Source organism: Salarias fasciatus, chromosome 23, assembly GCF_902148845.1.
Source record: "Salarias fasciatus chromosome 23, fSalaFa1.1, whole genome shotgun sequence".
NCBI classification, from domain to species: Eukaryota; Metazoa; Chordata; class Actinopteri; order Blenniiformes; family Blenniidae; genus Salarias; species Salarias fasciatus.
The window spans coordinates 3,653,636-3,674,905 of NC_043766.1; the positions used below are offsets into that span (position 1 = coordinate 3,653,636).

General features: G+C 41.6%; 1 protein-coding gene across 3 annotated transcripts in view; it reads left to right on the forward strand.

Annotated features, from left to right (window-relative positions):
- Positions 1-9,155: 9,155 nt before the first annotated feature.
- The window catches only part of lpp (LIM domain containing preferred translocation partner in lipoma), a 168,461-nt gene continuing 156,346 nt past the window's right edge, over positions 9,156-21,270 (forward strand). The window contains exons 1-2 of one of the 3 annotated variants that reach the window (XM_030083324.1): positions 9,156-9,253; positions 17,112-17,171. The gene's annotated coding sequence lies outside the window, so the exon portion shown is untranslated. Of the gene's footprint in view, positions 9,848-17,111; positions 17,172-18,691; positions 18,762-21,270 lie in introns of those variants that run through there. The other 2 variants (XM_030083325.1, XM_030083326.1) reach the window with 2 other exon arrangements.

Genomic DNA, 21,270 nt, shown 5'->3' on the forward strand with positions numbered 1-21,270 from the left:
TACATTTTCCAGGATTTTAGAAATGAAGGGAAGGTTGGACGTTGGCTTGTATATTGTTACATCACTGGGATCGGTGGTGGACTCTTTGAGATAATGCTTTCCAACAGCAACACACTCCTGTTGTTGTTCTGGTTTCTTTTATTAAAGTAGAAGGGAAAGCAGTTCAACTTTTATGGTGAGTGATTATTTATTTATTTATTTATTTTTTGTGGGTCTACACACTGTCTTCTCAGGCCGCTGCAACACTTGATTTGGATGTCATTTCTTCACCAGTTTTCATGCTGATGTCTTTAATGCTTGCAGCTATTGATTGCAATACTGTGGAGCTTCGACAAACTATTTCTTTTTTCTATAGAGGGGCAACAGAATCAAGTTTGGATCGAAGTGAGGCTGCTGCACTATCTACAAGACAATCAGCGTGAGAAGGACTAACACTACTGCAACTGCTCTCCATTGTGTTAACAAATGGCACCGAAGTAAACAGAGTGACATTATTTCCTTTAGATTACTCAATAAATTGTCAAACAGAAACCTGATATATTCAACTTCCAGATCTTGTCTAGCCAGTCAATAAAGTACTTACTCTATCTGTACACAGTACTAAATCAGATAAAGTCTACAAGTAGGAATGAAAATTCAGAATATGGAGCTGGAGAGAGACCGACTTAAATGATTACAACTGGCTTTTGTATTTTCCCCTTATTATGATTCGACTGCATTTTGGCCGTTGTCATGCCCGCTTGCGGTGGAATTTGCCAGAAAAACTAGTCCGTTGTCCGTATTTAGCAAGGTGTCTGCTCAGTTAGGAGTGTTTACAGTAGAAAACATTTCCATGCATGCAAATTTGTCCACTCTGCACGAGCTGTCCCCTCTTATGTCCCCTCGCCAGAAGTTTGACTGTAAATCAAATCCGTGACCAACCATCAAATTATTTACAATGAAGGTTTGGACAAAAGAGATTAGGTATTTGATTTCTACAAAGGCGTGGTGACAAGAGTGAGGCAGTTGCAGAGAACCGTGTAAAACAGTAATTTACTGTCTGGACTCTGGACATTCAAGAATTTAAGAACATCTATCACGAATCAAGATAAGCAATCCACATCATCCAAAATAAGACCAATTTATTCCATATCAGATGCCATCCCTCCTCATTAAACAAGGATTTCCTCCAAAATGTCTCCAATTATTTATATAGCTAGTGTTGTTTACGGGACAACGAGCAGTTTAAATATGACAACTTGCTGCTAAACACGTCATCACTCGTCAGATCAGGCAAGAGGCCAGGGAAAATTATACAGTCCAACAAAGCTTTAGCAAGTCTACACACCAAGGCCACATTCCTTTTTGCCACATCCAAATGTCATGATCTTACTTCAGGCATGTATACAATCTCATGGTATTTACATTTACTCCCCGAAGAAAGGCTTAATGCTGCCTGTTATGGTGATTGGAATACATTCAACAAATGTCCCTGGTGGTAGATTTAAACCGACACTAAGGAACTTTTCAACCTTAATAAAACATTTTAATATTTTTTGTGATGATACATCGACTTACAGCTAGTTGAGTGACCCTCTGTCACGGCCTGAGGGAGTCAGTCTTGCTTTCACTTGGACTGAGCAGCTGTGAGGAGGGTGGTAGGAACCCTGCACGCTAAAACACTCCAAATGTGCGGACTGCTTTACGGCATGCGTCACATCATGATCTAACATTGTTTAGCCACTATTAGATTCATGACCTCGTCGCTATCCGTCCTTCACACAGCCGCTGGAAACAAATGAAGGCGAGTTCAGTCCGACAGCACGCCACCGGGAGCAGCATTTTACCACGCCACGCGCTAGGCCTCATGGGAACTGTAGTATTCCTTCAGGCAAAACACTACCGCTTTGTTCACTGGCGCCGCCAAAATCAACCAAAACTGAAAGTTCCTTAGTGTTGCTTTAGCTTTATGTTTTCATCTAGAGCTGCCAGTAACCTCTTTTTTCATCTGGGGGTGCGTCACTGATTGATGCTGAACCTCAGGCTCAGAGGTGCAGTTCATCCAGGCTGCCCATTACCCATGATGCTCCGGAGTCGCAGGGTGACCACCAGTACAAATGTTTATGCTCCGTCAACCTGGACGGTCTGTAAGAAATGCTTATAGCACCTGCTGCTGGTGGAAAGATGAGAAACATGAGAAGTCATCGACAAAGCAAATGCTAAGTTAAGCTAAGCTAAAGTGGGCATTTAAATAGCAGAAAGAGGATTTAGTGATGATAACGAAAAGTGCTGCCTCTGCAGAAGCAGTTTTATCAGTAACCTTCTCAGCAGTTGGAATTATTATAAAAGCAACAAACAGTGCAACTATGCAACTACGCATTCTGACCACGGTGAACAGGAAGCTAATCGATCGTAGGGAGAGAACTCATGTCAGCCCTTAACAAAGAAAATGCACCAATGTTCGGAGTCTTGGACCTCTGTTGAATGAGGTCCAGTAAGTACCGCAGGCCACAGCCAGGCTCTGGTCCAGGTTTCAGAGGGGAGCAATCTGGTGCTTACTGGTAAACTATACGTAAAGGTAAAACAGAGTACTCTATGTCTGATATATTACATTTCCTCGCAAACAAAATGGTAACGTTAAAAAATCAAACAGAACGATCCAGCAGTCGAAGAACGGTTTACCAGACAATACTGGCACTTTTAGGTCAAACTTATTAACTCAAACAGCTGTGGTGCTGACATATTTGTCACACCTATTTTTTCACACAACCTAAAATTCAATTGAAAAAAAGAATTACTACATAAATATATGAACATAGACCTCGTATTTTCCCATCAAGGATGTGATACTTTACAAGCAGAAGAATAAAAAAGATTGTCCAACATTGATGACAGCTTCCTGAAACTGTCTTGTCTGGGATTTTGTTGTTGTTGTTGTTGTTGTTGTTGTTGTTGTTGTTGTTGTGTGTAACTTTGTTATTACTGTCACTTAAGCGTTATGTTTGGTATTCAAACTTCATTTCTAACTAATTGATCATTTACACTGAAAGTCTTAGGAAAACATACAGTTTGAAAATGATTTTGCATCGACTTAACCTTCTGAGCTATTTGCAAATTACATGATTTTTGTACTTTCAGCTTTGGCGTTCTTTTGGAGTGGAGACAAACAGTGTATGAATAATTAATTATGTTTGTTGCTGGGAGGAAAGGATCACATTTTTGCAGGCTTTCTAGCCAAATGTGATAAACAAACGGTGGCATCACATTAGAATATTTGGGGGAATCGTTCTCTGGTTGGTCATCTTTTTAAGGTAAGTGGAAAGGATTTTTGTAAGAGTAAACTTTCTTTCTACCTATTTTTTGCTTCTTTTTTTTTTTAAAGTTTAAATTTTTATACTGGCACATGTGTCTGTCTTTACTGGCAGCCTGACAACATACCCTCAGATCATAGGAACGCCTCCGTTGTATTCTTGCAATTTGGAGTCTCACAGCACAAGAATGTCAGTATGGTTTATAGTGCGAAAAAGCCTGTCCACTCTCTGCTTTTACCTCAGAGACAATAAAGCATTTAGCATCTCTGGATCCTGAGCAGTAAAACAAACCTCCAGGAGCTGAAGCCCTGTATTCACAACCTAGAGGAGATGCACCTGTTGGGGGGTTGTTGTTTAGAAAATGTGCTTGTTTGACTTGTTCAGGCTATGCAACTATCTTCTCTTCTGTTTTTTTTTTCTTTGTGTATTTAGGTATATGCTATGCACACAAACTCCTTTGAATATAAATGTCCATACTTTTAAACAGTCTGGAAGTCATTGACACTTTCTGCACACTAACAAGAAAACTTTTGAGAAACAACAGTTTTGAAAAGGACAATTTTTGAAAGAACTGTGGACCTCTGTGGTGCTGTGCTAAAAAAAAAAAATACTTTCCCAACACAGCAATTAATAGACAAGTTTGATCTGAGTCCTTTGGCTTCTTGGCCCAAACCATAGAATGGATGACGACTCTGAATGGTCCACAGGTGTGTATTTGAGGACCGGCAGTTGTCTGTCTCTGTGTTGGTGCTGTGATGGACCGGTCACCCCTGAATGTTTACTGCTGATTTTAACACCTTTAAGTTGATAAATTAAATGTGTCGGTTATAAACACAGCTTTTTTTTTCAGATCCAAAATTGCCAGTGAACACACTTCCATCTGAAATAGGATGAAAAACTATTTTAGAGCCCAGCTCAGTCGTGATACACACTTTAAAGCCTTTTCATCCCTTTCAAAATGCAGTTATATGATGTTCTTTGTCTGGTCCTCTGGTCAAGTAACGCCAGTGTTTGTGCTCTGGGAATAAACGTTCTTCTTCCTTGTGGTTGAAAAAAAAATCTCCAAGAATCAGAAGAGGAGATACTTTGACTAGACGAGATTTCTCGCTGCCCTGTCCATACCTGCTACTGTCACCAGCGTCTCTTTAATCTCACACTCGATTATTACGGTGTCTGTTTGGCCTGTGGGCCTCTGGTTACATCAGTAAAGCCTCTTTTTTCAGCAGAACAATTAACACTTGTTGATTTAGAGGTTCTGTTTCGGAATCCAATTCAGTTTTATGTTTATATTTTATTGTTGCCGTGCCGCTGTGTTATCCAGGTTTTTGCTCGATAAAATCAAGCTGACAAAATGCTTTACTGCTCTGTTGTTGGTGAGGAATGGAGCCAGCTGAAAGCATTTTTTCTCAGAGGTAACACAGTTGATTATGCTCACTGTGGGAGGAAAAGAAGCCATTTTAAATGGAGAATCCTAAAAAACTGATTTCAGGATACGATGACAAAACCCTGCTGCCATAAAGCCGCTTCAAAGGTGCAGCGCGATGCTCACAAGCGCAGATCATTTATGCTAAAACCTTTGCTGTAGGCAGGGATTGTCTCAGTCTCCCATTTTAATACACATTTACATGCTAAAACATAGGAATTAGAATTCATTAGTGCAATCTGAGGTCTGGATCTAGATCGAGAGTTGTTTGATTAGTAGCTTTGGGACATTGTTTTTGTAGTGAGTCTGCCTGTCTCCTGCTTTTGTTTTCCCTTATTTGGCATGACTCTCTGTAATATGGTTGTGCTTGAAGACTAATCTGTGCTATCTCAGCTCTAATTAACAGAGCATACATAGTTCCCAGACACATTGGTTGTTTTTCTGTTTTTTTCTCTACAAAGATGTCTGCATTTGTAGTTGTTGTTGTTGTTGCACAAAACATGGGACTTGCCAACCCTGCTGATAATAAAGATTCTCATCAGAAACCCAATGTCATCGGCATCAGAAGCATGTAGAGATGTGTTGGTTTCATATCTGACAGAGTGACCTGTGTTTGTATTGATTCCTGAAACCAAGAGAACTGCCTGCAGAAGACTCTTATTCTGCAAGGTGGTGCAAAAAAAAAAAAAACAAAAAAAAAAGCCACCCTTCGCTCACACTCTTATGAGGAAGTAGACGTTGACTGTGCAGCTGCTGTGCTCTTTCTGATGTTTGACGTTCGTACACCTCAACGGAAGTGGTGCGAGGAAGAAGAGAGTGTTAAAACCAGCAAATAAAACAGGATATCCGATCCTGGAACAATTGAAACACGAAAATTTGGTAAAGCTTTTTTTTTTTCTGGTTGTTTGCAGTTAAATTTAGAAACAGCTTGAACAAAGATTTAATGCACCCCCATGGTGAGAAGCGTTGCGGTGGACTCTGTGCCTGTAAGCAGGTTTTTTTTTTTTTCATACATCGTGGATAAAATTGAGACCCAACATGTCAGTGACATGCATAGCTCCACTCCCCTAACTACTGAAACATCAAAGAGCCCCCCTGATTTCCTCTAACCCAGCATGTTAATTGGTGCTTGATTGATACTGGAGTTCACAGGCAGCAGCAATGTGTCATCTAAACTGTTCCAGGGTGTCTTTGTGAAATCAGCTTTTAAGAGTGGAAGAAGAATTACTGGCGGGCCCATTTGGGGAAAAAAAATTGCCAGTGAACACACTTGCAAATAAGCTGTCACACATTACAAATGAGATTACCTTTTTCCAGTTTGCCCCAGAACTTTGAGACTTTGAGGGGATGCACGGGCGACACACCAAAATAGCTCCGATCATTTTGGGTTTTATCAGCGAGCTCGATCTGCAAGTGCTGTTTATGCTTGCTTCATGCATGGTGTAGAGGGAAAAAAAGCACGCATTCACAGCTCAGAGCACAATGTAATCAGTCGCAGTAAAGTGAGAATTATCAGAGAAAAGATAGACCTCAGAGTGAACGACTCTACTTTGCATTGGGCCTCTAAAAGGGAACGTAGTTTAAATGTTTTCATTACAAATGAGTTATTAAGTCATCCGTCCTCATCAGACACAGCTTTAGAATAGATAAGATCAGCCACATCTGAGTGTATTAGTATGTTCAGACACAGGAGGCACAATGTCGACATTATGAGCGACAATACTGCCGCAGCAACGAAACAAAGAATCTGAGGTGAAAAAGCAGTTATTGTATTTGCATGCAATCACGAGCATGCAAACTAATTGTGTCGTTTGCATGGCAGAGATCGCCGAGGTCAGACAAAGCCCACATAAAGCCGGGGCTTTGTTGGACATCTGACAGCGGCTTCCTCGTACCCAACATCAGAGCCTTCAGACAAACGAGGAGCAGCAGAGGAGCCCCAAATCCAGTTTTGCCAAGGATAACGAGCAGCAAGACATTATTATATACTAAATTATGTCGACAAATTGTTTTTTTTTTCCTTTTTCTTTTTTTTTTGAGAGTGCTGTTGAGTTTTCATAATTAAATACAAGCAGGATGGACAATCCTCTCAAAACTGCAAAAGTAAAAAGAAGATAAGAAAGTGAGCTTGCCACAGAGTTCTGTTACATGAAGATGCTGAGGAGCCAATGACACGACAGGAATGACATGAATGTGGCCAGCCTGACTGCATGGCCGCTGCGGATTTTACACAGTCATGTATGGAAAGGGTATTCTGGCCCATCTCACCCTCCTCAACCCAAAACGTTGAGTTTAGAGAGCTGCAGTATTTGACAGGAGCAGTGCAGGACAGGCAGAAGGCAAAGCACAAAGGAAACAAGGCTATATAAGGGCACAGATTGGAGAATGTGACCAAGACCAAATCGTATTTAAATCAAAGCATAGGTTTTTGAAAGTTACATAAATTACTATGCATGAAAAACTTAGCAATATATGAGATCAACATAGTTATAAGAACAAACATAAAACTTTTTGTAAAACTAGATGTTGTGTTACAAGGTTATCAAGATATGCTCGCTTACCTCAACACCAACAAGTAAACAGTTTATTTAATCTTCTAAGCCAATCTCAGTAGTTTCCATGACTAAACCTAACAAAGGAGCAACCGTGCCTTTGCAAGCTTTTCGTTAACCTGTCAGTTCAACCTGCCAAGAGGTATGGGAGGAACCCTCTCTGCCACCACCAACAATTCATATTGATAATATTTCATCAGCAAACGACACAAACATAAAACTGATTTCACTCAAAAGCAATGATGCTCCCTATTGACATGAAAACTTTCAGCAAAGCTCGTCTCTAGTAGCTTCTCCTTGATCGTCTAGACTTGGGTGTTAGCAAAGCGCGACAGCAGAAAAGCAGACTCCTCCTAAACAACAACATGGTGGCAAATACACGCCTGAGGAGCAAAGGAGAGGGCAGAAATTAGGTGCATTAAAGAAGCCCCTCCAATAGTCTGAACCTGCAGCTGAATAAGTAAAACAATGTTTCAGGCCATCTGAAAAAGAAAAGCCAACAGCTGCAGTTTAGAGAGGTCTGGGCTCCTATGTGTGTTTTGGATTTATTCAACCAGATTTGTAATTTGTTACATCAATTAATATGCAGGTATTGCAGGTCAGCTTGTATGTGTGGCATGTACTCCGTGAGCTACAGTGACAGTGCATGACAGGACATGGGAGCACTGCAGCGTGCAACACACAATATTCAAATTTTAATCTCCTCAGATTATGTGGCCATTCACACTCGACTGGATGAACACTCTGCGTTAGCGTTCTGTGCTGGGCTGACTTCCCTTTCAACCTGTGTGTTTTGATTCGCAAAAAGTTCTGCTCAAGGACTCCAAGCTGGAAAGTTTAAAATATAATATTTCTGACAATAAAGTTTTCACAATTTTTAATTAGTTATGTAAATGAAGCTGTTTGATGTAGTGGAGTGTGAACTGTAATCCTGAATTCACTTTATGTATGAAGTCAGCAATAAAACTAGTGTAAAATAGTAGTTTAATGTTTGATGAAAGGCCTGGATATTGAAACACTATTTATTGTGAATAGTTTTTAAAATAAATGTCATTATATTTGCCTAGTAATCATAGTAGTGTAGAAAGTATAATAACTATTAGAAATATGACCCTGGCTATGGATACCTTTTATTTTTTTTTTTTAGCAGAGGCTGAAACTGTTGGACAAACTAGTATAATTCATAACAACTTATTGTATTTTACAGAATATGTACTCAAAATTGAAGCTGAGGAATGAAGGCTAGAGTTTCACAGGTTCAAATCCTGTTGCTGACAGGTTACTGCTGTGGGCCCCTGGGTAGAGGTCCAGCTCCCCGGGCACCCTGCAGGCCACAGCAGCAGCCCACTGCTCATGGTTTAACTGAGGGCAGGATGCACCGTGGACAGGACATCAGGGATTTTAAATTTTACACTGGGTGCCAAAAGAATACGAACAGTCTATCATCATATAAACAATACATAATTCTGACTGCGTAGGGCTGCCCACTGCTTCTGTCGGCCAGTGCCGATACAAGTAAAAAACCCAAATATCTGCCCGATATACCAGCAGGCCGATGTATTGGTCTATCCATAATTGAATGTATTGAAAGTAGCCTCTGAGACACCAAACTTGTATAGTTACATGACACACAGAGTCATACTTTGAAAGTCTGCATGCGTTATGAGACATGTCAGAATAAACAGAGTATCACGCAGGTATTAGGCCAGGCCTAATGTCCTGTTCTCTCTCTGAAAATCAGACCATGAGGGGGTAAAGAGTGAGCTCCCCGTGTCCTCTGGAGTGCGTGCCTCTCCGCTGACCCGCTCGTGCGGAGCGGCAGTTTTGGCCTGCTGCCTTACATGGGCAAACCTCTGAACTTCCCGAGACGGGCTGGAATTCGGCGCGTGACGTCAGCGCCTACAACTCTCCCACAGTTTGGATGAAGGAGAAGTTTCACTTTTTTTGGTGGGATTTCGACTCGCGCTCACGTTTCCTAGAAAGCCGAGGTAAGCCAAAACTTTGTCCCGTGCACCGCTCGAGCTTTAAAAAAAAAAAAAAAAAAAAAAAAAGAAGCAGGAACACGGCCGCGGCTCTCGGCGGGGTGTGTTCGCCGACCGGGCTGTGGCTGATGCAGCCGGCGTCGGCGCTGTCCGTCCCCGGGCTCGGTGGGGCCTCCGCCGGGCAGCGGTATGGGTGTCTGACTGCCTCTCGGACGGAGCTCTCTCCGATCGAGGGCGTGGACTTCACCACCTCCACCTTCCACCTTGACTGTTGAGACGAGGACACTAACTAAAGCTCCAGGCTGTCGCTAGCCGCGGAGCTTCCCGGGGCTCGGAAGCCGCGGAGCTCCGTGGGAGCGTCAGGAAGTTTGAGCCGCACGGGCCGCGCTGCCGCCGGCGGCTCTGCGGGGGTTTCAGCCCAGCCGGCCGCCGCACAGCAATGCGGAAGAGCCGCATGTCACCGACAGGAGAGACGCGACAGCCCCTGTCCGCGCTGAAATGTGTCGCTGGGCTTTCCAGCAGCCTTCCTAAAGTGTCCAGTTTCAGGCAGCGCTGTCCGCAGAGGACGTGAGCGTGTTTACGACGCGCCACGTTGTTCAGGTAATTTCCATAAGCAGCAGACCAAGGTGTGGAAAAAGTCCTCTGCGCTGCTGTTTGTGCGGATCGAGGGTGTTGGGGGCAGAAGTAACACAGACCTGTGTCACCCTACACAGCATGAACGCTCTGACTCTCTTCTTTTCACCAGCTGGACTCTGCATTGTCCATTGTACATACAAGAAATAATGTGTTCACATGGATCAGTAGTGCAAACGCCAAGAGAGCTTAGACTTAAGACTGCAAGTTATTATGCTTATTCATTGTTTTTGTTACATCAACAATTTACAAACCCGACTGCATTTAATTCTCCATGCACTATGCTTTCAAGCTCTGCATGTACACAAAGCTGGCCAACCTACTGCCTGCCATTGTATCGACAACAGATCAATCTGCAGAAAAAAGATTAAAAAGTCAACTTATTGCTCCGTTTCTGAAATGGTGCCGAAAGAGTGCAAACAAAGAGAAACACAAAAACAGACATTTTACTGTCAGAATCGGGTTCATAAAGCAAAAGTTGTTTGATGTACAAACATCATGCAGCCCTACGTTGTACTGTAATGACCTAGCCCTAAACCACATCGAACGCCATCCAGACACGGCCTGTTCTGAACGTGGGTTCGTTGCCTTGGCTAATCAAGCTCGTTACATTTGTTTTGAAGTTGTAACACCAAACAATGTTGTTTGTTCAAGGTCTGATCAGGAAATGATAATTGTAAGTTATAGAGCAGCGCTACCATCTTAAGCCACCAACGTGTTTCTGAAACCGTGTGTGTAATGCATAAACAGATAGCAGACATGCTCAATAAGTGTAATTTGACCTCAGCTAGGGAAACATGATAGGAAGCCATGAAATGTGGACTTTGTTCTTGTAGAGTCAAATTAGTTTCAAAATATAGATAGACATATTGACATGAGGCTTTTTTTTTTATTATGTTCAGGCTTCTCTCCAACAAAAAAATAGTCTGATGATATCTTACAATCTCCGCTGAATTTTTAGTTTGGAGTGTTTTAGGCTATATTTTGGTTGAAATTCGCAATTTGAACAAACATAGAATCTATTGAGAGGCATAAAGCAAAACCATAAACTGATCAACACATTGCATCGTTTGCATATATGGCACATAGTCATGCTCCCCCCAGAGATAAAAGTAAAAGGTATTCACAAACCTCAGGGCCAGCTTCATTACCAACCCCACAGGTCACATCTTGTGGCTCGGTGATCACTCGTCGTCTTTATCAAAGCGGACCTTCCTGGTCCTAGTCCTGGGGCCCACAGTGTGATTTTCATGGTGTGGACCCACTTCTCTAAGTGTGAATGCTGCAACATACAATCTCACAGTTGATCAAAATTGGCGGGCATAGCAGAAGGTTTTCTGCTATTGTTTCGTTTTCTTGACACAATTTATAAACAGTCGTGACTCCTTAGTACTAAAAATCCACCACAGTAATTCTACATGGATGGCTTTGCATTTAAATTACATTGCAGAATATAACTGTCCAGCATATTGTTAAGGTGCAGGTTGAAATCACGCAGGATTGTGGCTCTCTAAGATCAGGATTGAAAATGTCTGCTTTGTACTCGCTTTATGTAACTTAAGGTTTGCTAGGCCTGGAAGCTATCCCAGCCCAGATCAGAAGGGCACCCTGAACTGTAAGTGGCCCGTCCATCAAAGGCCCGGAGATAAAACGACAATCACCTACTCACACTCAGGGCTACAGATAATTTAGTCAAGAATTAACATACTATTCATGTCTTCTTTAGACAGTATGAAGAAAGAGTAGTAAAAGGAGACCCAGCGAGGAACAGGGACAACATGCAAACTCGACTCATGTAGGCCCCTGCTCCAGAGTGATCACACGCTTCTGAAGCAAGGCCGCTAACCCCCGAACCACCGTGTTTCCATGGAGAAAATGTACAGATGCTTATTAAACACCTCTCAGATTCTGCTCTTGTCTGTGCCAGAGCTTTATGTAATGACCTGAGACTAAGAGCGTTCAAGAGGTGAGCTGTATTCCTTTGGCCCCTCTCTCTGGAGCACAACAGAACTCAGCAGCGACAGCAAAGGTCGGGTCACAGTCCCCGTCACTTACCCACAAATATCCCCATCCCCTTGGATCAGTGGGAACTGTATTATTTTACAGTTCAAGGCCAGTTTTGATGAATTTTCAACAGACTACTTGCTTGTTGATAGTTATTGTCTCACTATTAACAACAGTTGGGTGTACATCGTAATAATGTTTTGACAGCTTCTTTGCGCTAGATCAACATGTCCCATTTCCGCAGCCCACACAGCACGCTGATGGGAGTTCAACGGCGTGGCAGCCACTGAAGGTAGACTGGTCGACTGGCCTTACTCCCCATGCCGTGTAAATGTGTTCACACTAACCCTGCACCGAGTGAGTGGGGTTATTCTGTCTTTAGAGACACAGGGGTGCTACTGCAAGTTCCCCAGAGAATTGATGCTATTCATGAGTTCAGTGAGGAGAACACATGTTTCATCCTGAACAGTTATAGGCACAGTCTGACAGTGAGACTGATTTCTCTTTTCTGCTGTCACCTCTCACTCAACCTTTTAAACTTCATTCACTCTTTGGTGGTTGATATTTGACTGTATAAACCACAGCAGCAACATGTCACCAATAATGCTTTTTGCGGTTGTTGACACTGCTGCAGTGCTTTCTAACATCCGACACAACCCTAATTCATTTACGTTGTCTTTTTTTGAGTTGATGTAATGGTTCCCTGTAAAACAGTTATCATCATTCATGAAGTGCTTTGCATTGACCTGAAGGTGAGGGTCTTGCTTCAACTGAAAAAGCAAATTTAGCTTAGAAGTGTTTTATAAATCTGATGTTGGTTTTGTATAGTCAATTTTCAACTTTTGTGCTTGCAAGTAGGCATGTTTACTGCACAACACAAGCAACCTGTCAGGAGAAAAAGCCCCATTAACAACTGTTGTGAAGGTTACTTCACTGCTTCAGGCACTGGACATTGTTCAGACATTGATTGAAGTGAGGAATCTGCAAGCAGGAAGAGTAAAAACTCCACCAAAGAATGACTCTAAAAAGAAAAAATGGAGGGTTATGGAATGACCCCTTAGGAGAAAGGACATTTGAAGCACAATTTGGTGGAGATTTGAAAGTTGCAGTGAATGCAGTGAAAACCCTCAAACGTCTTCCACCTGAAGGTATTTGCCTTAAAGAATGGTTGAATTTTCTCTAGCTGATGTCAGAAACTGGTGGTCAGTTATGCGCAACATCTACAAGAGGATATTTCTAGTGATGAGGGCAATGCTTTCTTCCAAAGCCAAGGGCACGTTGACTGTCAGTGGAAGAAAATTCCACCTTCTGATGTTTTTGTTGACTGAGAAGTTTGTTGGTTTGTTGGTTCGTGTAGATCACAGAGCAATCTGGTTCGTAAAGGTGTGATTGAGAATTGCCTGAAACCATATTTAAGCCTTCTTATGAGCATGAGGCCTCACTTCACACAACACATGAACAATGTGTATACAAGGATGGCACACAGCTCTGACGACAAAGCTTGTACAAACAGCCGACAGTTGGACTTTTCTAATACCCGAACAGATGAAATTTGTGGAATTTTATCCGTTTTACACTGACAGCCTTGAAGAAGAATTTAGCTTCCTGTTTTCTGTTGTTGAATGAACCAAAAACCAATGTTTTAACTTAGCCTTTCCCCACTTTGTGAATGGAACATGAATCTCAGTCCAGACAGCGATATTGTTCTGCTAAGAAATACAGAAAGAAGTCTCACTTTCGTCTTTCAAAGACTCAATTCAAACTTTGACTTAGATGTGAATTTCAAATCAATAACGCTAAGGTCCCTTGAGAGCGCTGTCATCAAACTGCATACATCTGTGTCTCCCCGACACATTTTCGACTCAGGCAACATTAAACGGAACTGTCTTTAAAATCCAGGGCTAAAAAGGACTCGTTTGACAGCGCTGATGATGTTAAAGTTAAAAGACGAGTGCCTCAGCTGTCTTTGAGCCTGGGCCCCCCTGGTAGGTTTAGTTAAAGTTGTTCTGTTTGTGTTTCTTGGCATATTTTAATGAGGATGTCCTTTTTCTGAAAGGAGCAGCAGCAGTTTCACAAGACTTAAAGAGCAAAGTTGAAGTATGAAACGTGATGTCGGAAAGAGGGGTTTTGAGAAAGCACCACCTGTATGGCTTTATGTGCCAACCTTAAAATAGATTCATAGAAATATGCACTGGGTTGAAGAAACAGCAACCAAGAAGACACTACTTTTATGCCTTAATTTATAGAAGTCTTCAAAGGGGGCTTGTGAGACACATTTTTAGATTCGTTTTAAAGCATAACTTGCTACTATACTGAAAAATAGTTTAATGTTATATGATTTAACCAATAATATGTTCTGTAATCTTCAGCTGGGCCTTTATACATGTCAATAATTAATTGTCTGTCTCCTGCAAGTTGCCTTAACTTCACACTTTATGACTTTCGTCCTTCCCAAAGCCTTTCTTCCAGCAACACTGTGTATACGAGCATGTATGATAAGTGCATGTAATTTGACACCAGCTTCACTGTTACTGTTGCTGTTCCTCGTACATATGACCAAATAAGGAAATCCATGAGAAGCAGATGTCAATTCATGCAGGGCTTATCTAAACCCACCATTCGCTACGCCAGTCAGAAGACAGATTATATCTCAAAGGCGACACTTTATGGTGAAGTCAGCTTCTCTCCTCAAACCCTCATGTTCACCCCCAGACTAACTTCAGGTGTTACGTGACACTGACGCAGGGATGCCCAGTCCTGTTCCTGGAGAGCCCTTTATCCTGCATGTTCAGGCTCTCTCCCTGCTTCAACACCTCTGACTGCGTCGACAGGCTCATTGTTGGGCTTTGTTAGGTGTTGATGACAGAACCATCAGATCCAGGTGTGTTGGAGCAGGGAGAGAGCTAAAACATGCAGGATGGGGCCTCTCCAGGAAGACAGTTGGGCACCTCTACACTAAAAGTTGCATTGTTTTTTTTTTATATTTTTCTAATTTCAATTTGACCATTGTTTTCCACAGAATCATAAAACAGTATCTATTTCTAATGCTAACACTAACACCAAATCCTCCACATGTGCTTTTCATGTATGACAGGCAAGAAGGAAAATTCAGAGCTATGTAAATACTTTATAAATTGTCTTTTTTTTCTGTTCTAGATGGTGTTGTAGTGGTTGTAACTTTTCAATTCACTGCACAAAACTCAAGTTTGACACCTGGGTGTGGCCTTTCTGTGTGGAGTTGTTCCCTAAGGTCTACAGACATGTTCATTTGGCCATTGGTGACTGTAACTCGATTATAGTCATGCTTGTCTCTCTGTTAGCTCTGTGATAAATTGCCAAGTGTGTGTGCCCTGCGCTTCACCCAGTGTCCAGCCTCTGTGGCCACAGCATGTATGAAATGTGTGTTGAAGAAGACCTGCCACAGATGCACACTGAAGAGAGACGAGTGTTTATTTTTCAGAACATTGTGTTTTCATGGGAACATTGTTTCTTAATCAGTAAAGTTTTGTAAATCAATGTTTGTTTGTTTTTTCAAACATAAGTCTTCAAGCCCAGAAAGTATTTACATGTGAGAGTAGCAACAAAACAATTTGACTGGTACAAATAGTGACGCAAACAGCTATCTGCCCCCTCATGATTCAACATATAGGGAAGAGCCGAGGCATGTCGGCGCCCGCTTCAGATTTCAGGTCGGGGTGTGACGAGTGGAGGGCTCGTTTGTGTTGTACTGTACGTCTCCTTCAAACTTTACTCAAATCAAGCCCCTGTGTCTGCGACCCCCTCGGTCTGATTTCTGAATGCTCGTTGTTTGTACCCTCTTGTTGTGGGTCGCGACGCTCGCTGCCTGACAACTGTGCAAACACCAAATACATGCTTCAAGACGATGTTACTTGAAGTCATATTTGGGACATTGTAAATCTGTGCTGTGAGATCTAAGGCATCCACAGGGCTAATGAACTTCACAAAGAATTGCACAACATCTTGGTTCACTTTAGATCACGCCACAAAAATGCCAAGCAGGGTTACAGTTTTATAAGTCCATGAGCAATTTTGTCAAGCAGTGACTCATTTAATGCGAAGCCACTACAGCAGATTTGAAAAGAAAGTCTGAAGAAGGGTATGAGCTAAATATGTGTGAACGTGCGTTAAATGTACCCTTTCATACTTTGTCTGAGGGGAAGTTGCGTCTTTTGTTTAGGGTCAAAGTTGGGGACACCTTTCGTTTTTAGATTCAGCGGTCCGTCTGTCCTCAGATCAAAGCGAGGGACGAGGGCACTTCTTTGAGTTTTCATCAACCAAAGAAATTTGCCTGCGGTCTTATTTATTACCTTGAAAACAGATTATTGAGTCGTTCAGTGATTATGTAACCTGGCATCTTATTGTAAAGCCAACACTGTTATTAGATAGCAGTGGGATGAAGCTGATGACAGGACTGAGACGATTCATTTTTACCGGCGGGTCGGCCATTAATTAGCTGGTTTGAATTAATGTGGCAGAGAGCTCATCAGAGATTGTGCTTTGTTCCATTTCTTTATATCTTTTCAATACTTTCTGAAACAAAATATTAATTGCGCTATATTGTCTGAACATGGTATACCTGACAGATCGATGTTTAGTCCACTTGTCTTTTTCTTTCTTCAAAAGCATGTGTTTTAAAGGTGAAATAAGTAAGAAATTTCCTATAAAAAAATAAATCATTCATGTTACAGATTGCACCTTTAACTCATTCTTAACACACAACCTTATTTTTATTTGTCGTCCAACGAGATGAGACCGTTTTAAAGTCAAAACTGAATTTTTGCTGGAATTGTCGAGATTACTTTCAGTCGTAACAACGTGCTATGACAGGTATAGATTAGCACAAAGCCGTACCCGTCGGGCTTTCACCTGCCACCGGTACATTTATAATGCATTGAATTTTGTTAGTTCTCCGCACTAAATAATTGTGGTGCTGTGATGTATTATTTTCTGTGTTGTCACTCATCAGCATTGTTTCCCAGCGTACCCTTGCTGCGGAGCATCACTCCTAGCAGCGTGCCGGGTGCTCCACAGAGTAAAATTCAAACGGACACCTTGCGCCTGAGTTCATACAGGATTTATCGGAGCCCGCCGCAGGGTTCATCATTTCCACTGACAAATGACGCAGTCTCAGGAGCGACTCGTCTCTGGTGTAATCTCACGCAGCACAATTAGGGTTGTGTAATGCTTTGTTTTGCTCTGTCAACAGAATTGCAGCACGCAGAAAGATCCTCGGAAGACTTCCAGGAAGACTCCAAAAGAAGAATCGGTGAGTGAGCTCTGCATGTTGGTCCTGGTCGAGCTTCTCTCGTATGCAGTGGCGCGACTTGATGAGGAGATGGAGTGTTTTAACTTTCAGTCAAAATGTCAGAAATACAATGCATCGTGGGAAACCTTCCAGAGGTGTCATAAGCCACCTGGTGGTACACACACACTCACTGTGTTTCACTCACGGCTGTGTTTGAGGCTTCCTGTGTTACGTTATGGACACATAACAAGCCTTTACAGAATAAATAAGTTTGAAGGTTTTGCATTTGTTGCTGCTACTGTCACATATTTCCTCTGTAGTTGAACTATTTGCTGTTGAATTGTGTTGTGGGTGTTGCTGGTAGCCACTTTAGGATGAAATGAAATACGAAAAGTCAGTAAAAATGTTTGAAAATACATAACAAATCAGTTACAGATCTGTTTGTTGTTTTCAGTAACTTGAAAGTTAAACAAGTCCGTGAAGTTGGGCTGTTATTTTTATATATTTGATGCAAAAATTGTGAAAACGTCCTCAAGTGCAGAAAAACTCATCAGACATTTGAGAGAGTTCAACTGGAAATGAACAGGAGAACATTTTAGATGGCAAAAACACTTAGTTTAAATACTTAAAAATGATTTGGCAGATCTAAAGATAACTGAAAAGTGAGAATAATCGTGTGAAGAAAAAAAGAAACATAAATATCACTTAAGTTGCAGTTCTCGGATCAGTGGAAGTGAATTTGTAACCTGTGTAATGTGTTGCTAGGATTGAGGTAAACTTCTCATATAACTGTTGAAATTGAGGCCGCATCATCAAGAATCAGATTTTAACCAGGTTCGGGCTCCAGTTTTTTCCCTGCATGTCTCTTTTTTTGGTTGTTGTTGTGGAGACGTGATGGATGTGCCTTTCAGGAAATATCTGCTCTGACATGAAGCAGCTTTTTGGCGATGGCATTCCAGGCGAGGTGCTTTAACGCTGTCTCTTAGAGCCAGATAAAAATCTGACCTGTGGCACTCGCAGGGAGTATTTGGGCTTTAATTATACCTTCTTAATCATCTGAAGACAATGTGTGTGACGAGGCCGCCTCTTCCAGTAAGTGGGTTATCTTTACCTGCTAATCTGGTCCTGGCTGCCTGCTGAAAAAGAAAAAAAAAATCATTTATAGCTTTATCTAGCTTTATTAATTTATTTACTCTTTCTTAGCACTTCTTGTGTGCTTTCAGTCCAACTCACGGTTATTTAATAATTGACCCTTAAAATACGGAGTGTGCTCACAGTGTCAACAATTGTGCAAAGTTCTCTACAATCATCAGTATTATTCCCAGTGAAAGGTATGCACCACAGAGCTGACTGTGGACCGACTCTGGCTCACACAGTTTGGCATTCCAAGCTAAAAGCAAACCAAACTGATATTGCCCTCAATACTGTCCTCATATTTTCTCCATATTTGGAAATGTTTACCTCCTCATGATGGTTGACAGAGGTTGGAAGAGTGGATGTGAGTCATTTCAGCTGCATAAGGCTTTCTCGGGGTGAGAGGAGGCTTCTGAGTGGCTGCCATTCACTGGAGTTAGCAGTGTGGTGTGTGTGTCAGGGATCTGAGCAGGAACTGTGAGTATTACTTTTGTGTGCATTTGTATTATCGGGACTTAAACTGAGTATTTTAACTTTTCAATGTTGCGTTGTCCAACTCTGCAAAGCGTCTACTTTTCAGTGCTCGACTGAAAGTTTCCGAGGGGGTTTTGTTGTGTTTAAGCTTCAGATGCAACACAGAAAGTTTACATGTATCTTTGCTAAACAGAGCAGGAATTGATTTTGACTGTCTTGCTGGCTTGTGTGAGATTTTTGGGAAGGTTTTGCGAGGTTGAGATGGGCAGAGTGTGGCAGCAGAGATAACCCTCTCTCAGCGCTGCCATCAGGTCAAAAGATGAAGGTGAAAAGTGCAGCGTTCGGCTGCGTCTCACCAAACTGGACACAGATTTCCCAGTCAGACTTCTTCTTCTTTTATTTAATAGCCCTGCACATTTTTCTTCCTTGTCCATATGTGGTATTTTTGTTTGTCGGAGTGATTGAAGGGGGAGCGGTGAGAGGGTTAGCTCAGGTTATTGAAGAGTTGTGATTTTTTGGCAGCCCTTCCCTCTCACAGATAGCTACACCTTAACAGGTCTCGCCTCCCTCCTGGCTCTTACTTCCACACTTCAAACGCTTAATGGCAGCTGCCCGGCAGTTTTCTTTCTCCCGCACAAGTGGTGGGAAGAGGTAAAGGATTTTGCTTAACTCTCAGGTCTGATACTGCTGACTCCGGTGATGCTGTAGTCCGATTACCTAATTACTGTTATCTTTAAATTAGACTGGACCTCGAACAACTTTCAGCCTGAAAGTTAGTTTTTCTGTTTGCCTCGGTAGTGTGGGTTTTTTCCACTTAAAAAAAAAAAAAAAATATATATATATATATATTTATTGAATATATTAGTGTATTTTAAATTAATTAGACAGGTAGGAGAAGCAGGTTGTGAATGTGGTAAAAGAGAATAAGGCAAACCAGGAATCAAGCCATGAATCATTGATGATGACCTTTACATCACAATTATTTATTTTAATGATTTCAAACAAATTAGCATAACTCACCCTTGATATTAACTTTTATTTGTTTTTACATGTATATTTAGGTGGTTGTTTTTTTTTCTTTTTTCATTCTTGTCTAACTGAACTGCTGTGTCAGAGTGTTGTCGTTGTGTTTGGACATGAAGGAGCTCTGCTGGTTCTTTTGCGTCTATGCAGGTTTTTGTAAATTGCACTTCAGAGGTTTAATATTTTTGGGCTTCAGTCCGTTTCCGTGTGGAGCGTGTACGTCCTCCCTGGATGAGTTTTCTGCCCCCACAGCCTAAAGATGTGTCAATTGGTGATTATAAATTGATGATATGTGTAAATTTGTGTGATTGTCCGTCTCCCTGTTTGCCATGTTTGTCACTGGGGACCTGTCCGGGGCGTATGCACCCTGCTCTTGCTGTGATTGGCTCTAACTCCCACGTCACTGAGTTGGAGAAAACACGCAACCATAATGTCTAAATTCACCGCTTCATTGAAACAACTCAAACTGGCGTTTGACCAACCATCCAACCGTCGAAGCGTCTCTGAAAGTGTTTTTGAGCAGAATTTTTTCTAACGTGGATTGCACGCCAAACCTTGGTCATTTTAAGCATCTGTGAAGCAGGTCTTAATTTCAGTTAATCAAAATTTAAGGATACAGAATTTTTTTTTCATTGACCAAAATATAATTTACATAACTGCATTGATTGAATGTCTGAACATGTCCTTTTCATGATTTTTTTTCCTTAATTCTCATAAGTCCTTCTTGTAGATATGCTTGATCACAATTTGGACCTCGGGTCATGGCGATGAAATTCTTGTGGCTCCACGGTCAAAGTTCAATATCCGTGGGTCGGCCATAGCTGTCTAAATAAGATGGCTTATTTGTTTGTATAATTAAGTACAAAAAAAAAAAAAATGTATGTGGTCCGCTTTTCTGAATTCCTCGTGTCAGTCAGTGAGGAAGACACTGGATGATGGAGCATGTATAATATCAACTTCCTCTGCTGGTTTTTGCGCATCCGCTGTGCACTCATTGAGATCCTCTTTAAAGGTTAATTAATTGTCAAGCAGCAATCCCACAGACCCTGAACCATAAGCGTTCAGAAAAGGAATTGACAAAAGAAGCATTGAGAAAACCTTGTATAATGCGTCTTGTGCCGTGGATAATCTCTTTTAACATTTTCTTGACATGCTTGCTTTTCTTTGCAGTGGCCTAAAATATCACCAATAAAAGCCGTCGCCAATAAAATCATTGAACAACCGTTTTCGTGCCCCGTCTGATAACCTCACTGACCACTGTATTGTGATGTTTTGGCTCATAGGCTTTATGATTTATTTTGCTCAGAGTTGAATTAATTAAATCAAATATTTTCACCGTGTTTTATAATATTCTGTCACTTCCTGCATTGGTATCTTTAAACGGCGTCTACCAACTCTACCGGTTCATCTTTACGTTTGCTTTATATTTGCACTTTACAGGCTTGACTAATAACACACTTTAATTCTTGAGGCTGCTTTGGTAGAACAG